General features: G+C 43.8%; 1 long non-coding RNA gene across 1 annotated transcript in view; it reads left to right on the forward strand.

The window, feature by feature from the left end:
- The window catches only part of LOC310769170, a 9,784-nt gene extending 1,807 nt beyond the window's left edge, over window positions 1–7,977 (forward strand). The window contains exon 3 of the long non-coding RNA XR_014551479.1: window positions 7,151–7,977. This is a non-coding gene — a long non-coding RNA (uncharacterized lncRNA). The remainder of the gene's footprint in view (window positions 1–7,150) is intronic.
- Window positions 7,978–19,839: the final 11,862 nt, after the last annotated feature.

The following is a 19,839-nucleotide window of genomic DNA, read 5'->3' on the forward strand; positions in this document are numbered from 1 at the left end:
TCTCTGTGACTTGTTTCTCTCTTTCTGTCACTCCCTTTTCTTTCTCTCTCTGTCTCTGCCACCCACTTTAGTCCATTGCCTCCTCCCTCACTACCCACCAGGGTAATATGGCACCCTATGCGAGGCTAAAATCAGATACCCCTCCCTGCCCTTGCACCACCTTCCCAAAACTGGGCTTTGGGACGGAAGTACAAGGACTCTGGCAGGCTCCTAGAGCCTTCCCACCTCCTTCCTAATGCTGGGAAAGTGCTAACTAGGCTTTGGGAAGGAGGTGGGAAATTAGGCAAAGGGCTGCATGCAGCCATAAGTTGCCTACCCCTGCTTTAAAAAGTGCCTAATCAGAAAGCACTTGCTCATTTACATTACCAGGAGCTTTGAAAAGAGCCATTGCTGGTTCTCTTGTAATGTACCTTCTCCTCCCTATCTTTCAAAATTGTGACTTAATTGACTTTGATGTAGTGCCATCGTACTCTATTGTGTTGTGACATGTAATATGCCCAGAGCGCCAGTCAGCCACTGTCTACGTGTGTGTGTGTGTGTGTGTGTGTGTTTATTTATGCCTTTCCTTTCCTTGAGGGGCTTCTGCTGATGCAGTGCTTTGACAGGCTATTTATATCTCATTTTTTAATACTAATTCTTACAGGACCGGTTTCCAAATGGATACCTGCTCCTTGATTCTAACAAACTGTACACAAGTTAACACTGCTGATTCCAACAGACCTGATTCACACATTGGTTTAATTTTGCCAGCACCGTATGCTTCCAATTCTTCATAGTAAGAGGAATGTTTGAAATAGGGTCCACTTGTCTTAAGACCCACAAACTCCAGGTAAACTTCAGAGATCTTGTTGGGCAGGGCTCGTCTGGTGTCATGAGTCCCTTGTGCCAGTAATTTGATTCAGCAAAACGTTTGTGGCAATGAAGCAACCACCTGAGAAGTGATCTCCAGCATCGCCATCAGCATCGTGAAGCAACCTCATACCACAGGTGCTCACCAAACACAGGAGGCTGCCTTAGAGTTGGAAGAGACCACCAGGGTCATCTAGTCCAGTGCCCTGCAATGCAGGAATCTTTTGCCCAATGTGGAGCTTGAACCCACATTCCTCAGGTTAAGAGTCTGATGCTCTACCAACTGACCTATCCACAATCATGCCATTAGTTTTTCTAGCCCAGTGCTGTTGACATTGACTGGCAGTGGTTCTCAAGGAGGTGGACAAGGTGCCATCTAACCATCTTAAGGACTCCACTCCAGATTTGTGTAGGGTTTACTCCTTAGCGTTTTCTTCTTCCAAAGATGTCCCACAAGGCAGTGGGTATGGATTTTTCCTCAGGGTTTACTCCCAAAGCCTTTCTCATGAATGAATGGAGAAGTTTAGGATTAGAGTTTTCCTTCTTCTAGATGGGCTACCTTCTCAGGTTGATGAGCGTCAAGCCCCATCTACCCCTCATTTCCCCATTAAGCCATTGTTTTCGCCATCACTTTCCTAACTGCTTTTTAAAAAATGGATTTTTTGGGGGGACTTACATTTCCATTAAGCAATTGACTCCCTCCTACAAAATACTGAGACGACCTTGGTTTCCGTTTAACTTTTTTCTGTTAGCTGTTCCTGAATCTCTTCGCTTGCAGAGAGGCAGGATATGAGAAGTTCTTGAATGGAGAAAAGAAATGAGGTTGAAGAAGGACAGAGAGGTGGCCGTGTAGTTAATTAACTAGCATTTAAGGGGTGTGAGTACTGTACACAGAGGCTTGCTAATTCTGAGGAAAAGCTTGCGTAGGCAAGTCTTTGTAGTAGGGTGATTTATTTGCAAGGGAACATGGTGAAACCTTGCTGGTTTGCTCCTTGGCTGTAAACATCCAACAGTCCAGGAAGTGTCTTTTTTTAACCCATGGCTTCCATTATTGTCATAATGATAGCTTGCGCTTGAGCGGAATGTTCTAAATACATTGTGGCATACTGTTTACCACAACTGCTCTTTGCATAACTTAGAAAACCTTCGTGTTATTGTGTCTCTCGCCTGTCTACTTACCTGTCTGTCTTAGTGCTATGCACTTCCATTTCCCGGAGCGGAAGAGGAAGGGGCAGTAGGACAGGTTTTTGCTGTACATCTTTTACAGCTCACTCAGCCTTCCCCAACTTGGTGCCCTCCAAATGGCTGGGATTTATGGGGGCTGGAGCCCAATAACTTCTGGGAAGGCACCAGGTTGGGGAAGGGATACAAATAGACCGTTTTGGGGGAGAAGACTCCAACAGTTGATAGCATACCTGCTAATCCTGCATCACGTTTCCAAAGGGAAGCAAGTGGAGCTGCTCAAGCCAATTCACCTTTAGGCAGCTCCCATCTCTTTCAGCTTCTTTGTTCAAAAGCTGCTCAACACTGCTGAAGGGGGTCACCTTCCAAAGGCAGGGAGGAGAGATTCCCAGCCATTAGGAAGGACCCATTCCTGTAACCTTTACTCATTCAGCTCTACCATCCTTGGGTATGTATATATGTATGTATGTATTTCTTTTCTATCCCATCCTGTCTTCTGAAGGAGCTCAGGGGCAATGGTAAAACATTTTTAAAAACAACCACCAGCAGCAGTTGTTTTTTTTAAAAAAAGAAAATTCTAAAAATAGTTGTTAAATACATCCTAGAAAGACTTGAAACATTCACAACCAGTAATAAAAGTAATAATAATAATAATAATTTTAAAAATAATTATACCCCACCCATCTGACTGGGTTGCCCCAGCCATTCCGAAGGTTGTCATCAATAGTCTCTTTCAACCACCAAATGCCTGGGCAAACAGGAATCTTCTAAAATTTCTTCCGAAATTCAATAATGAGGGAGACAGACCTAACTCACTAGGGAGGGCATTCTATAAATGAGGAATCGCCTCTGAAAAAGCCCTGTCATGGGACACCATCATAGGAAACAGAAAGGATGCTTGTGGGGCCACACTATCCCAAAGCCTTGGAACTGAGCAATAATCTCCTAGTACTACTTTCTGGTAGTGATCCTGCAGGTAGGAGCAGCAACACAGCAGTACAGTACTTCCAATTTCCAACTCCCACCTTTTTTGAGTCACTCCAGAAGAACGCTGACAATGGTGTCAAAAGCCACTGAGGGGGTCAAGGAGAACGTGTAGGGTTGCTTGTAGTAAGGTTAAAGCTTACTGGGAAATGATATATAATGAATTGAAAAGGATGTTTAAAATAACGTTTGTAAAAACAACAACCCCAGAAGCTTTACTTTTGGGAATTATAGGGACAGAACTACCTAAACTGTATAGAAACTTATTCATATATGCTACTACAGTGGCAAGAATGTTACTCGCCCCAAAATGGAAAGAAGCAGAAGTCCCAGCAAAGGAAGAACGGATACAAAAACTTATGGAATATGCAGAAATGGCAAAACTTACCGGAAGAATAAGAAATCAAGATAATCTTTTTCTAAATGAATGGAAATGGTCTATTGAATATTTACAGATAAATTGTAAACAGATAAGAACATTGGCAGGATTATTGTAATGACCTGCAGTTTTATAAGGGTATATATTTAAAGTAGATGAATAAATGAGCAAATTAAGTTAATTTGGATATGCAGAAGATATTAAAAATAAATTTAAGGAACCACAGAAATAGGGGGAAGTCAAGTTTTGAAGTGTAAAAATGATTGTAAAATTAGTGAAATGTATAAACTTGAAATCAGACAGGAATGGATCTAGATAATCTGCTTCTTCCAGGCATATCTGCAGCTGGGTAGCCATCACCCCCTTGATCACTTTGCCCCAAAAGGAGATGTTAGAGATTGGAAGATAGTTTTTTTAAAAAACCTTTGGATCCAGGAAGGACCTCTTCAGGAGGTTTTGCACCTTTGCCCTTTTCAAGGTGGCTGCTATAGCTCCTTCCATAGTGAGGCATTGACCACCCCCTGGACCTACCCAGACAACCCCTTCCACTAGATTTTACCATGCCACTCTAAACAGCTCTGCTGGACAATTCACTGAGGATGTAATAGTAGTAGTAGTAGTAGTAGTAGTAGTAATAATAATAATAATAATAATAATAATAATAATAATAATAATAGTACCTCACCCATCTGACTGAGTTACACCAGCCACTCTGGGTGGCTTCCAACAAATGAAAAAGCATCATAAGAAACACCAAACATTAAAAACTTCCCTAGGTAGAGGAAGTTGCTAAAAGTCTCCTGCTCCCTGAAACAACTCTTCATTTCTCCCCACTGCTCCCTTGAGCCTGGAACTGTTTGCTGTATTGCCTCAGTGCAACTATTTCCCTTATTCCTTTTAATTGCTCATCAAAATTAGCTTTCCCAGAAAGCCTTTGGATCATCCACCCAGCCTGTAGTGTAACCAAGTTAAAGTATGTGTAAATGAAATTTTCTTTCCTTAGCTACCTGTGCCTCCATTTCCTCCTTTCTGCTTCCCTCTCTTTTGGAATAGGGACCAGTCCTACCTGTTCTTCAGAAAGCACTATGCAAACCAATTGGTCTGTATTAAATAAATGAAATCGCTCCCATTTAGGGAACTTCAACTGATCACTCTGAGTATTAGCAAGTGATCATCTTAAGATAGAATGGTCCCTGCCCCCAGCAACCATCAAACCCATTTTTGATAGCCTTTGGTGTGACCAAGGAACAGAATACACAATGCAGTGATGCACATAGATGCAGGCTTGATTCTTCATGGCAATAATAGCTGGTTATATAAAGCATGCATGGCCCTTCACTCCCATGATATCCGCAGTGCACCTCTCTACTCTCTCCCATATAAGTAAGTTTGCCACAATTGTTGGGGTGGGAATAAAGTCCACAATGATACTATGCTTACGGTAATAAGATTTGAGTTCGACTAAATGCGTTTTGGAGCCCCACCCAACCCTGTGACTCTGGTTGTAAAAAGAGACTGCTAATGAGGTCAAGCCAGATGGACAAATGTAGCCTGGCAGGTTCCCTTTTGTTGGGAGAATGGTGGGCTTTTGCAAAACTACAGAGAGGCCAAGTGCAAGTGATGTGTTGCTACAGAAACAAACTTATGGCAGGGGGCATGCCTTTCTTTCTTGGCTGGAAGTTATCTCATCAAGGTGTCTCTTTCTGAAAGAGAACAAAAGACCAGCAGTCTTGAAGCTGGAGCTGAAAGAGACACAGAGGCATGACTCACCCTCTGCAAGAGCTATAGCATTGGGAGCCCTCTAGAAGACTAATGGAGCAGGTTCTGTTGGAGTGTTGATGCTCTATAGCTTCCTTCTTATGCTCAATAAGCGTGGGTGTTGGTGTCTGTAAATAAATCTTTATATCACAGGAACCATCTTTAGTCTCCAGTGATCTTGCTTCTAAGGTACATGCTGGGAACCTCTGAAATCTCTCACCCCTCCGAGATTTGGGTGTGCATAACAATACTTATCTGGTCATGTTGTGCGGATGCCTGATGTTTGTCTTCCAAAGCAACTACTCTATTCCATACTTAAAAATGGAAAGTGTAATTCTAGTGGTCAACAAAAGAGGTTTAAAGACTGTCTCAAGGCAAATCTTTAAAAATGTAGTATAAACACTGACAACTGGGAAGCACTGGCCTGCGAGTGCTCCAGTTGGAGAACAGCCTTTACCAAAGGTGTCATGGGCTTTGAAGACACTTGAACTCAGGACGAAAGGGAGAAACGTGCTGAGAGGAAGGCACGCTTGGCAAACCCTCACCATGATCAACTCCTGCCCGGAAACCAATGTCCCCACTGTGGAAGGACATGTGGATCCAGAATTGGTCTCCACAGTCACTTACGGACTCACTGTTAAAACCGTGTTTATGGAAGACAATCTTACTCGGCTACAAGTGATCGCTAAAAAAGAAGAAGAATACGACTTATCTGGGAATAAGTTCTCACTGGACTTCCTTCTGAGTAGACATATGTGGAATTGTGCTGTCACTAAGCTCTATTTCCATGTTCTGACTTAATGTGGGACAATCACAAAAGCTGCTGTGTTAGGATGTAGGACTATACTGCTCTGCTGAAGGGAAAACCCCATCATCCGATAACTCTGTTCTTTAAATTAAGCTTTGCACCTTGTTTTTTTGAGTACTGTTGTAGCCAGAATGTTCTGTCTTCGTGCATCCTAATTCACACATCACAACAAGCTGTGTGTCAACAGCTACACCATGGGTTAGCTGTATGAAGATGGATTCACACCTTTCATCATCCGCTTTTCTCCTTTGGCTGCAGGGAGGCTAATCTAGATTAATTAACCAACGTTTAGTGTTACATCTGAACTGTAAAATGTTTTTGACCTAAACATAGTTTGTTGAAACAAGTCACCTTGCACAGCTGTGGTTAGAAGATGATTTGTTTCAACAAACCATAGTTAAGATTAACCACAGCTTATCTGGTTTGGATGACCAGGCAAGTTACAGTTAATAGCCAAGTGGGGATTTGAACAACTCTGGTCTCCCAGGCTCTTGTCCAGAACGCTAACCACTACACCACATTGGCTAGAAATAATTGCTATGATTTAAATATGAATACAATCAGGTGATCTGAGTCCATGCTCAGCCTGCTCCTTGGGTGCTGTTGATGGGTCCCTAATAATAATAATAATAATAATAATAATAATAATAATACATTTATTATCTTTACCCCACCCATCTGGCTGGGTTTCCCCAGCCATTCTGGGCGGCTTTCAACAGAACATTAAAAACAGAATAAAACTTCAAACATTAAAAACTTCCCTAAACAGGACTGCCTTCAGATGTCTTCTAAAAGTCGGGTAGTTGTTTATCTTCAGATTGTTATCTTCAGATAGTTGGAAAGTTGATCTCTCTTCATATGGTTCATAATCTTTAAAGCAGGCTTGGACTGGACAGCGCTTCAGAAAGAGGGCTCTTAAGAGGGGAGGCAGTCTTCAAATATGAGGACTGTCCTCTACAAAGTAGGGCGCAGTGCCAGCCTCTTTGAGAATGTGCAAATCATGCCAGGACCCATAATCCCCAACCATTACCCTTGGAATATGACAGTCCCCAAGTTGGCCACTGCATCAAGGAATTTGGAAGCGCAGCTGTGAGCACAAACTCAGCAGCATGGGGAGGGAGGAGGAGGGAAGAGAGGGAGAATGACACATGCATTATCAGCTTACAAGTATGTGGTTGTTTAAATCATAGATGCTGGAGCTCTGATGACATCAAAGGAGGCCTGGCTTGAACACGCCAGCTGTTGGTTGCATGTGACACCTGACAGCACGGAGTATTCCAGCTATGTGGCTTATCAGACAGCAGCCAATTAAGAGATACCCTGACCACACTCTATAATTTTCCTACAAAGGGAAGATTGGGAGCAGCAAAGGTGGAGAAGCGCAGAGGAAAAGGATGTAAATTAAGCCTAGGTATGCCATTTCTGTGTCGCCAGCAAATTCCGGATCCAGGTCTATCAAGCCATTACTCCACTTTTCCTTGATCAAGTCTCTAGGGCAGCCTTTCTCAACTTCCTCTGTCTTTCTCCCTCCACTGTCAGAGGCGTTATGCCTCTGAATACCAGTTGCTGGGATTCACAAGTGGGAAAGAGTTGTTGCTGCTCACCGCACTGAGACCCTCCTTGCAGTCTTCTCATCTGGTGGACCACTGTGAGAACCGGATGCTGGACTAGATAGATGGCCTTTGGGAATCACAGAGTTATAGCAAGAGGGACAATTTGCAGCAGGTTCCAGAAAGGGCTACAGAGATGATCAGCCGTATGGATTAGTTACCCACAACTGCTCAGGAATGAGTTGTCCCCATTTCAGCCTTTCAAGTTGGCCTGAAAGAAAGTGACAGCCCACTGTGCCGCAGGGTTGAGAGAGGATTAGAATCCAGCACTTCTTGGCTGAAGTTCAGAACTATCCACTGCCCTACTGTTCTTCAACCTTGGGTCTCTAAATGTTGTTGGACCACAACTCCCATCTTTCCTGACCCTAGACTAAGATGGCTGGGGATTACAGGAATTGCAGTCCAACAATGTACAGTGGTACCTTGGGTTACATACGCTTCAGGTTACATACACTTCAGGTTACAGACTCCGCTAATCCGGAAATATTACCTCGGGTTAAGAACTTTGCTGCAGGATGAGAACAGAAATAGTGCGGTGGCAGCGCTGCGGCAGCAGGAGGCCCCATTAGCTAAAGTGGTGCTTCAGGTTAAGAACAGTTTCAGGTTAAGAACGGACCTCCGGAATGAATTAAGTACTTAACCCAAGGTGCCACTGTATTGGGATCCTAGGTTGAAGCACACTGCACTACACCACATTGATGCTTCTTGCACAACAGAATGTCTTAATATATTGCACATCATGCTTGTTAGAGAGCACATGACAACTCTCTTCAAATACCAGAAAGGCTGTCACAGAGAAAAGGGCAAATGTTGTTGCTTTTTCTTTGCTGCCCCAGAGAGCAGAACTAGATCTAATAGGTTTAAGTCTCTGGAGGGTGGTAGATCCTGGTTGAATGTGATGCCCTCTTCCTCTCTCGAGGTCTTCTAGCAGAGACTGGACAACCACTTGTTGGAGGAGATCTTCTTTGAGTTTCCTGCATCAAGCAGAGGGTTGGCCTACAAGACCACCTCCTACCCTTATGACTCTATGGCACCATCTGCACTGTGCATTTAAAGCAGTATCATACTGTTTTAAATAGTAATGTGTTCCCCAGAGAATCCTGCAAACTGTAGTTTGTTAAGGGTGCTGGGGATTGTTTGGAAACCCCATTCCTTACATGGAGCTACAATTCCCAGAGTTCCCTGGGAAGAGAGATTGACTGTTGAACTGCTCTGGGAATTGCATCTCTGTGAGGGGGCAGATGGGTCCTAAGTCTCTCTGCTGAGTAGATGGAGTCTGAGATCGGCTCCCCCACCCCACAAGAAGGGATAGCTCCTCACTTGGCAATTTCAAATGTAGCATTTTAAATGTTCCTGGATTGTCAACTGCAGCCTCATTTTGAAGATGTGGATTGGGGTTAAGAAGTGATGCAATTTTTGGAGAAACCTCGTATTCCTACTTTTCTAAACAATGATCCTCTGGTGGATAATTTGTATCAGGGCTCTTGAATTGTCCAATATATCAATTATTTGCCTAGTTTGAAAACCATAGTTCAGAACAAACTAACCATAAAAGGCACAGAGAAGAATTCAATACAAGAATTGTCCAAATGCTCCAAATGATTGTTTATTTATTGTAGATTATTTTACTCATTTGGTGCAATGATATCCTGCCTTCCCCCCAGACAGCTCACCTGGTGAGCTTCTTGCCAATGAAGACAAATTCATGAAGACAAATTTATGGATGATACAGCTCTCTGTGGTTATGCTCTGCCTCCATAGTCCAGTTGCTAGAAACCACAGGAAGGGAAAGTGCTCTGATCAGACTATTCTGATGTTCTTATGGTTGAGTGGAGGATTTGATCCCATGTCTCCTCAGTCCCTGAGTTCCTCCAGAGAGCCTATTTATTCAGCATTCATGCTGATACTGCTTGGACAGTCTTTACTGAGCATTGCTTCCAATTTATTTACAAGGAGGTGATATGACAATGAGCTTTCATTCTGCATTCATCCAGATTTGTTTGTAGGATGTTTGCATTTCTTCCCATTAATCATGCATTCATCCCACACTTTTCAATGCATTTCCTTATCATTTTCCAAAACGTCAGTGGGTTTGTTTAAGTGGATTTGTTGCAATGGGGTGACAGTGTGTTTTAATCCACTTTAATTGTGTAGACTTAATCAAGATGTGGAAAATATGGAAACAACGAGGAGAAGCAGGACTGAGATTTGGATATGCTTCAAGGTCCAGACTATGGGAAGCCCCGAAAAATTAATAATTATAATTTGGATGATAATTTGGTCTATTTTATTTTAGTTTTTTATTTTAATTGGATTATGATTTGAAATGTTAATTGGATGCTTTTTATTGGAAAATTAATAAAAATGATTTAACAATAATTGTGTAGACTTAGGACTCGTCCACGCTTGTCTCATGCATAGAAGCAGGGTTCTGAGCGGTTTTCTCTTGCTCTGATATTTTCCCAGAGAAAGCCTCCTGTTTAGTGCTAAGTCAGAGAAAACGTCAATCCAGAGAAAACCCAGATTGCCATTTGCTCTGACTGAATGCTAAAGAGTAGCTTTCCCTGGAGGAAAGCAGCGGGACAAGAGGAAGTATGGATAAGACCTTAATTCCTCCCAGACAACATTGACAGTCTGAAGACACCCCTAGTCTGACATGCCAACCATTACATCACACTGGCTCTCGGCTCCAATTCATGGCAATAGGATTTCATTTCTCTTCTATCCCTTCTCGCCAACTTTATCAACATCCACATTTGAAACACTGTGATATCACTCTAACAGCCAAGGTTTGCGTTAAACAATCCTGGGAGCTGTAATTTGTCAAGGTTAGGAGACCCCTATCCCACTCACAGAGCTACAATGACCAAATTTGCTGAGAAAAGAGATTGATTGTTCTACCACTCTGAGAACAGTTGCTCTGCGTGGGGAAGAAGAGGTCTCCTAACAACTCTCAGTACCATAACAAACTACAGCTCCCAGGATCCTTTGGAGGGAGAGCCACCATGTTTATTTAAAGAGATATCACAGTGCTTTAAATGCACAGTGCGGATGCAGCCCTTGTCTGGATTTAGTGTTTTATAGGACACGACTCAGCAAAGAGCCCTCTGCATAAGCGCCATGAACAGGAGGAGGAGCACAAGATATTCAGGTTCCCTTTATTTCAGCGTGGCACTTGCATCATAGATCTTGCTGCTGGATGGGGCCCTTAATTAGCTGCATTAAGGAATGCAAGCCATTTATATAATCACCATGCATTAACGACAGACTACAACAATACCCGGCTACTCGTTGCCTACTGCAATAAAGCCGGTGCGTGTGGCAACACAAAGGGAGGCACGTTCAAGGCCTTGCTGAACACACAGCCCAAAAGCCCACATTGTGCATACGCTGCAATTTCGGCCACGTTAGGGAACTTGCTTGCATGGCACAACTCTCCTTCTGAGGTGCTACCTAAGTAAGCAAGTGCTAAGCCATGTATGTAGGGAGCAGTGAAGGCTAGTCCATTACGGCAAATGGGGCACTGGCCCACCAACCTCTGTCTGCCCACCGCTAGCTCCAGCTTGCCTTCTTACTGACAACGAGCCCAAGAGGCAACCCAGCCTGTCAACCTCTCCCTTCTCCTTCTCCTTCTCCTTCTCCATTTCTCAGTATTGCCCTTGTAGAACTTAGCAGGAAGCTTGCCCTCCAGCATGGTGTGGCCCAAATCCAAAGAACCATCTTCCAGGTCTGAAATCACAAGACCTGTGCAAGATCGCTGACCTGGAAAAAGCGCTATTTTCGGGCACGGCACCCAAAAAGCACATGTTTGGGGGCACTGCACGAGATCACAGACCTGAAAAAATGCTTTTTTCAGGGCAAGATCTGAGCCTGAAATTGCGTGGGAGCAAGGCACCCAAAACAGCCACCATACTTTCACAGGGGGGAGCGGGATGTCCCAATTTTTCCAGGGCAGTTGATGGGTATGCAGGAAGGCAAATGGGCTCTGCCTATCATTGGCTGTGGCTCCACCTCCTGTTGACTTCCCTACCTTTTGTCCCTCCACTCTCAATGGTCACCAGCTGCCACTGGTTGGGGGTGGCATGTGCCGAAGCTAACTCATTTGAAAGATAAAACTCTCCAAATTGATCGCCTGCAACTGTGCAAGGCTTTGACTATACCGAGCGTGTGCTCAAACAGAAAAACGTTGCACGCCCCTTTGTTTTTGGTCACACATAACTTTTTCAGGAATTGCCTTTGAGGTGGATCCATGGGAAGCCAGACCATGGCTGATGTTGCTAGGGATTAAACCGGGGATCTTCCAGATGCAGTACCTAAGGCTGCAATCCTAAATCCACCTACCTGGGAGTAAGGCCCATTGAATTCAGTAGGGCTTACTTCTGAGCATGGGCATAGCCAAGATTTTTGTTAGGAGGGGACAGGCTTTGTTGGGAGCCCAGAACCTCAGATTTGCATTGATTTGCATTGATTTTGATTGATTTAGGTGGGCAGCTGCTCTCCCTGGCGACGCCTGTGCTTCTGTATAGACATGGTTGGGCTTGTGCTGTAAGCTCTGCTACTAAGCTTTGGGTCCCTTCTGGTCAAATCTGCCAGGATGATCAGATGCATTTTATTTCCTTCTACTCCTTTCATTCTAATATGCACCTGTCATTCACAGTGTGGTCAAGCATTGTCCTGAGGCAAGCAAAACCTGCTGGGGACTGATCCTAGACGCTCTGTGATTTTATGACAGGATGACATCTTTTTTAACTTGTTGATACTCATTTTCATTTTACTTTGTGTGTTTTTTAACCCACTGAATTTATTCTATTCTATTCTATTCTATACATTTGGATACTCTGCTTTATGTGTTTTCTATTTTGTTTCCTTATGTTTTGTGTTGGTCATTGGCCATAAAAATAAAGATTTCTTTTGGGTATAGGAAATAGAATCCATTTCAGCAAATGAACATTTTGCATTGCAAATAAAAACAGATACATAGAAGTCACACAGGGAATCTTGGAAATGTGAAGGAATCCATAAATTCTAAATTGTACTGCTGCATTTGAAATGAAAAAATAAAGGCCCATTCTCAGAAGTTAAGTGTGGCACTTACAGACAACTCCCCATTTGCACGCATTCAATATGTGTGCGACCGCACATACATGCATCACGAAAAACCCAGAAGTGACCTGAAAATGTCACAAAAATATCACAAAAAGGGGCAGAATAGGGTGGGGCAGGGGCAAGGTGGGGCTAGAACGGGGCGTTTGCAAGCTTTTTCAATGGTGTTTCAAATATACACAATTTCACTGACACACATGATGTCTTGGAACATAACCCCCGGGTAAATTGGGCGGGGGGTAGTGTTGCCTGTACACTGATGACATGATTTCTTACAACAACCCTGTGAGGTTGGTTGAATTGAGAGATAGTGAGTGGTACGTGCCAGATGACAAGCAAGAGAGGGGAACCAGTGTCAAGACCGTGGTAGGAATGGGTGGGAGAAGCAGTTGCTATTTGAGTTGTGGGAGAAATTTGATTCAGTTTGCATTTAAGGATGAAACAACCTAAACAATGCTTTCCAATACAATATGTGAACCAAAATACAGTCATGGTTCAAATTTCGCACTTCTCTGAATTTTGCAATGCAGTTCTTCAGCCAAGTAATATTTACAAAAATGCATATGCTGGCGAAAATGGCATGACATCAGGGGAATTTGTTTCACAGAAATGTGCACAATAGGCCAGATTGCATACAAAGATATGTATATTAGGACAGGGTTTCAGTAACATGCTGCTGAATTTTCAAGCAACTGCTTGAAGGAGACTTGGAGAATTGAATTTAAAATGGAAGAAACAAGACTTCAAAACTGATTCCAACATTTTTAGCTTCTACCCCTAAGCAACTATGGATGGTGTTTGTGGTAAGCAGTGACACAACCATAGCCTGAACGTTAACCTCATCCATCTCAGCTCAGAGTCCATCAGCAGGGGCAGAGGAAGGGCTGTGTGGTGGGGGCGGGCCACCCCGGGTGTCACCACTGAGGGGGGTGACAAAATGCTGAGCGGTACTCACTGTGAGGCCTGCAGTGCGCCCAAGCCATGCATCTCTCCTGGGAGTGACGCAGTGGCTTGGGCACCTGCAGGCTCCATGCTGCCCCCAAACGGTCCGCCCTCCACCTTCCCCTCAGCTGTAGGGCGACTGAGTGGGAGGAGGCAGGCGGACTCCTTGGAGGCCCCACAGAGCGTCCTGCCCCAGCTCACCCTGCCCCCGCCCCTGGGTTCAGGGCACGCACACCGCCCCAGGTGCCTGATTGGCTTGCTCCGCCGTTGCCCAAACAGATACTATGAGCCAGAGCCACTTCACTGGACACGGGTCTAGCCATTGGCCATTACTCTCCATCTCTCTAGGAAAGAACAGGTTGGCATTGGAAGTTTACTTTGGATATTTTTCCCCCCTGACAGTTTCTTGGAAAATGAAGCAGACATCTGGTAGCAAGAAGGGGAGGGGGGAAAACAGATCAGAGAGGAAAGCAGGGAGGTGCAAATTCCCAGAGGGGAAGGCAGTGCCTGTCTGCTTCTTACATAAGATATATAGGTCGCAATCTGCTTTGGAGAAGGGCAAGGCGCTCTGTATGCCAAAGTAAACAGGCTTGTCTTATGGAAAACCACTCTGTGGTTAATATTTATCAAAGGCCATTATTTAAGACCCAGTGATAAGAAGATCAAGAGACAAGGAAATAGATCAGTTTTCAGTTCCCCTCTCAAGTTAATTGCAATCTTGAGGAGGCAATAGCTACGTGGCTCAAACAAATTAGGCTGCACACGCGTTGTACTTTTAAAGCACACTTGCTCCTCAAAGATTTCTGGGCACTGTAGTTTGTTAAGGTTGGCTAGGAATTGTAATTCTGCGAGGGGCAAACTACTGTGCCCAGAATTCTTTGAGGGAAGAAATGCACTTTGAATGTGCTTTAAATGCATACTATGTGCACAGCCTCTGTTGAAGGCCTGTGATTTGTTGTATCCACTGTGAAAAACGAGCATACGGTTTTTAAGCCGAAATGGGTTCCTATGACACTTTGAAAGACTAACAATTTTATTATGGCCTTCACTTTCACAGACTAAGGGTCCCCTTCAACAGGCACATCTATTCAAGGTTGCCATCCTATACTCAACTTATCTGGGCGTAAGCCCCCTTGAACTCAGTGGGACCTACTTCTGAGTAGACAAGTCTAGGCTTGCACCGTTGGTCCCACTGAAAGAAGCAGGATTTACTTCTGAGTGATCATGTATAGGAATTGCACTGTGATTCAGTTAACACTCTGATTCTAAGGCTGAAATCATCTTCTAATGTACACTTACTTGGAAGTAAATCCAGTTGAACCTGGTACTTACTTCTGAGTAAACATGCATCGGCAGGAATGAGTATACACTCTGAATTCCCTCTCAGGATAAGTCAAGCTGAGAGCTACACTAGTAAAATGTTTCAAAACCTGTCACAGGGATCATCTTCACCATACATTAAAAGCATCGTCATACCTTGTTAATGGTGCTGAGAGTTGCTAGGGAACTGCTGTTCCCTGCACAGAACTACAGTTCCCAGGGTTCCCAGGGAAGAGGGGTTGGTTGTCAAACCATTCTGGAAACTGTAGCTCTGTGAGGGGAATAGGGGTCTTTTAACAATTCCCAGCACCCTTAACAAACTATAGTTCCCAGGACGCTTTGGGGGAAAGCCATGGCTGTTTAAAGTGACATAGTAGAGCTTTAAATGTATAATGTGAATGGGATGGGGTTTTTTTTTTACTGATGCCCTGCTGTAAATGTTAGAACTGAGAAGCCCAATGGGGGGCGGGGAGAGGCTAAACTGACTTTAATGAGAGAAATGCTGAATATTCTCTAACGTTGATGTTCAGCTCAAAATTAGCATATTTAATGTGGCCAAACAAATTATCTGTCCCAAATACTCACCACACCAAACATTCCCATTGTTTCAACGCTGCATCTTCTTGACATCATTTCCCTCGCCCTCCCTGCCTTGGCATCATTTGGCCACTGCACCACTTAACAAGATTGACTGTGGGCACCCATATGATTTTCTTTACAGGCATCTGCAACATCCTTGTCAAAATTGCACAAGCCACTTAAATTGTAGCGTGGGCAAATGAGGACACTGACAGTGAAGGCAAAGGAGGACGGAAAAGGCACAGAGCAGAATGGCAACAAACAAGCAAGCAAACAAACAAACAAACAAAAAACAAATAATTGATGATGTCCTGGTACCAAAAGCATAACCATTTAGCTGAACCTACATGCAAACTCAAACTCAACCATCCTTTGATATGCACACTTCTCCTAATTTTGCAATACAGTTTTGTAAATGTGTGCAAAAATGCATAAACTGGGGTAAGGTGTGCATATATCTGTGAAAATAACATATGCTAGAACATTGTCTTAGAGGAAATCCCTTTGCAAAAAAATATGAATATGAAGCAAAACTGCGTACAAAATGTGCATATGAGAATAAATTTGCACTAAAATGCTGGTGAATTTTCACAAGGATATTTTAATTAAAAAAAAACCTAAAACATAAACTGATGTGGAAAAATGAGTCACTAAATTTGAGGTTGGAAAAATGAGAAACAGAAATCGACATGTTTGCCTCTATCCCTCGATATTTGTGTCATTTTGAAGGAACAGCTCTCGGGCCAGCCCATGGTATTTATTATCTAAGCTGTTTTTAAATAACGGCTTTGACTATTTTTGTACATTGCTTTCAGTATTGTTTTGTTTGTTTTCAAAACACACACACACAAGCAGTATAAAAAGAGAATTTGATGTTTCAAAAAGGCATCCAAGTGACTACTTTTCATGGGAAAAATCAGAGCTTTGTGAGACTTCCTTACCCTGCACTCCACACTCTTCCTCCATTTCTCTGTTCTCTTTTTATTATTCATCCCCATCTTAAACTGAGGGGCATCCTGCTAACAAGCTTCATTGAGTCAGCTTTGATGAACTTATCCAGAATTTTGCAATCAGAAAATCTAGAAAGACAATATTTTAATCACGGCATACATGTAGGTTTTGTGCCATTTCAAAAAAAAAATAAAAAAATTGCACATTAGGGGGCACACACAGAGATGGGTGTGGCTTGGGGGAAATGGCTTTGCCAACCAAATTTGACCACCTGGTGAGCCAGTTTTGGCCCATGGGCCATATGTTTCTCACCCCTGCACTAAAAGAAAACTCTCTCAATTGCAAGAATGGCTCCATCGGCTTTCCTGCTCCTTCTGGCTTTGTGCATCCTCCAGTTCTGTGAACGTCAAGAAAATAATGGCTCGCCACTCCTTTTCAGCACCCACAGGTGTTCCCCATGTGCTCAGCTAGGAGTGCTCAGCCAAGGCAGCATAAATACAGCTGCCTCCGGGCCAGCAAATGTGGATCAAGGAGGTGGGGCGCTCTTGCATCCGAAAGCCACCCTTCACAAACTGATCTCACTGAGACTGCATTTGCAGATTCCTGATAACCACATCATGTATTTCCATTGCACCAGCCTCATTCCAAACATGGGCTGCGACTCTCTGGGACGCTGGCTCAAATGTTTTCACAGATGCACTGCAGATGCTTCCAAGGCATCCCACTAGAATGGATATTGTGTCTATAGGCCAGTAAGCATAGGTACTCAACGCTCATCTGGTGCTACAAATAACTCTTCCCCAGTTTACTGTTTCATGAAATAGATGTGCTTGAATTTACATGTCCAGAACTGCTTGTGTGTATGAGAGAGAGAGAGAGATTTAAAAAAGAAAAACCCTCAAAGCAACATACAAAATCTTTGTATCTCAACTTTCAATCAAATAAGAGCCTTTCCCCCGCAAGCGACCTAAAGACAGTTATATCAAACAATGTAAAGGTAAAGGGACCCCTGACCATTAGGTTCAGTTGTGTCCGACTCTGGGGTTGCAGTGCTCATCTCGCTTTATTGGCTGAGGGAACTGGCGTACAGCTTCTGGGTCATGTGGCCAGCATGACTAAGCTGCTTCTGGCGAACCAGAGCAGCGCACAGAAACGCCATTTACCTTCCCGCCAGAGTGGTACCTATTTATCTACTTGCACTTTGACGTGTTTTCAAACTGCTAGGTTGGCAGGAGCAGGGACCAAACAACGGGATCTCACCCCGTCATGGGGATTCGAACCGCCGACCTTCTGATCGGCAAGTCCTAGGCTCTGTGGTTTAACCCACAGCGCCACTTGCGTCCCTATCAAACAATGTAAGGTAATATTAAAAATATTTTGTCGTGGCACCCACTACGTGGAATGTTCTGCTCACTGAAATTAGGTAGGCTCACTGGGAAGGAGAGGAACAAGGCACTGGGAAGGTTGGCACTATCCGGGCACACCGGGAAAAGCACCATGTTGGCTGTGCCAGTGTGTTTGGAACAATATTTACCTGCCACTGCCTTGCTTATCCCCCTAAGTGGCAGCAATGCCACAGCCAGGATGCAAGATGCATGGCGTCTCCCCTCCCCACAACCTGCTCCTGCTTGATATTGGGATGTTCTACTGATAGTTTTTGTTTTATTGCATTGGAAAAGCGGTATCAAAGTATTTTATTTTAAAGACATAAAATGACAACAGAGAGCAGTCCGATCAATAATTAGCAGCAGCTTTAAACATTATTTCAGTTCAACTTCCTCCCAGAGCTCGCTGGCATAGCCAGGCTTTTCAGTAGGGTGACATAAAGCAAGCAGGGAATGGGATGGAGCCAGGTGGGCCTCACATGGGAGGCCATAGCCAAGCATAGGATTAACCACAGAAAAGTCCCTTTCATGTGAGACTAACTGAACTTCAGGTGGAGGTCAGGGGTGGGGATGCAGAGCAGAGCCTGTGAAGCTCACCTGAATGACCAGGACTCAATCTAGTTCCAAATCTGGTGCTTCTTCAGCCTCTACTTCTAGATTAATGCTGGATTCAGAAGTCATGACAAATTATTATTATTATTATTATTATTATTATTATTATTATTATTAATCATCATTACCTTTATATTCCACTTTCCTCCATGGAGCTCAAGGTGGCATACATGGCTCTCCAACCACCTCTCCATTTTATCCTCAGAACAATCCTGTGAGGTACTGTGACTGGCTGAAGGTCACACACCAAGCTTCAGGGCTGAATGGAGATTTGAACTCTGGTCTTCCCAGATCCTTCCCCAACATTCTGGTCACTAGTGGACCAGTTTCTTCTAGAAGCCTTACATGTGTAATCGGTTTAATTGCACTACAACAACCTTCAACCTTTGCAAGTGTTATGAGCTCAGAGCTTCCTCTCTTTCCGCCATGCATGTTTCCACAAGTGGCGGCTCTTTTGCTGCAGATGTTTTCTACCCTTGGGAACAGCAATGCCTCCGAGGCAAGTTGCTGTTGATTCGTTCCCTTTGATCTTTGATATCTCTCTCAGTGGAAATAAAATCTTGAAATAAGTTGTCAGTGGAATGCAAATCTATGTGTACATCCAGCCAAATGAAGTAGAGCTGTGCTGAATATATTTCAACGTTTCTTTTTTTTTAACCATTTGTTGGGTGGTGCTGTGGAAGGGACAGAGAAACGAACTCTCAAAAGCTGGTGGCTGGCGGATGTTGGATGTACAACAGCAGGGATCATTCCATCAGTAATTTAAGGGTTAACCCTGTTGACAGTCAGCCAGGCAAGGGGTGTGTGTGTGTGTAGAGGTGTTGCCTAGCAGCCAGCTGGAGTTCCATGATCCACACTGAGATGCCTATGTAGGCCTGAAGGGAGTTTATATGCTGAGTTGTATGTCTCCCTGTTATGAACATGATGCAAAACCCCTCTGTTTATTTCTCCTCAAGTTATACAGGGCTTTTGTTGCTCTCCCTTCCTTATGACACTAGAAGTTGGGGGCACCCAGTGGAGCTGAGCATGGGAAGATTTGAAGTACTTCTTCACACAGTGCAGAGTTAAAAATATGGAATTTGCTCCCAATCCAAAGCCCTCAATTGGGATGACTTTAAAAGAGGATGAGACAAAAACATGGAGGACAAGGCTATCAGATAAAGCTATTAATGGCTACTCTAGACACATGGTTCCCAACATGGGACACATGCCCCACAGGGGAGCAATTTGATTTTTAAGGGGGGCACTTTGAGAATGAATTATTGACAGTGAATGGCCTTTTAGGCTTCCTCCATGTGAGTACTTCACTTTTTGAATAATAAGAATTATATGTCAAGGCGGGGGAGTGCATCAGGATTTTAGAGATGCTTAGGTGGG

This window comes from Podarcis filfolensis, assembly GCF_964270895.1.
Source record: "Podarcis filfolensis genome assembly, chromosome: 8".
Lineage (NCBI taxonomy): Eukaryota > Metazoa > Chordata > Lepidosauria > Squamata > Lacertidae > Podarcis > Podarcis filfolensis.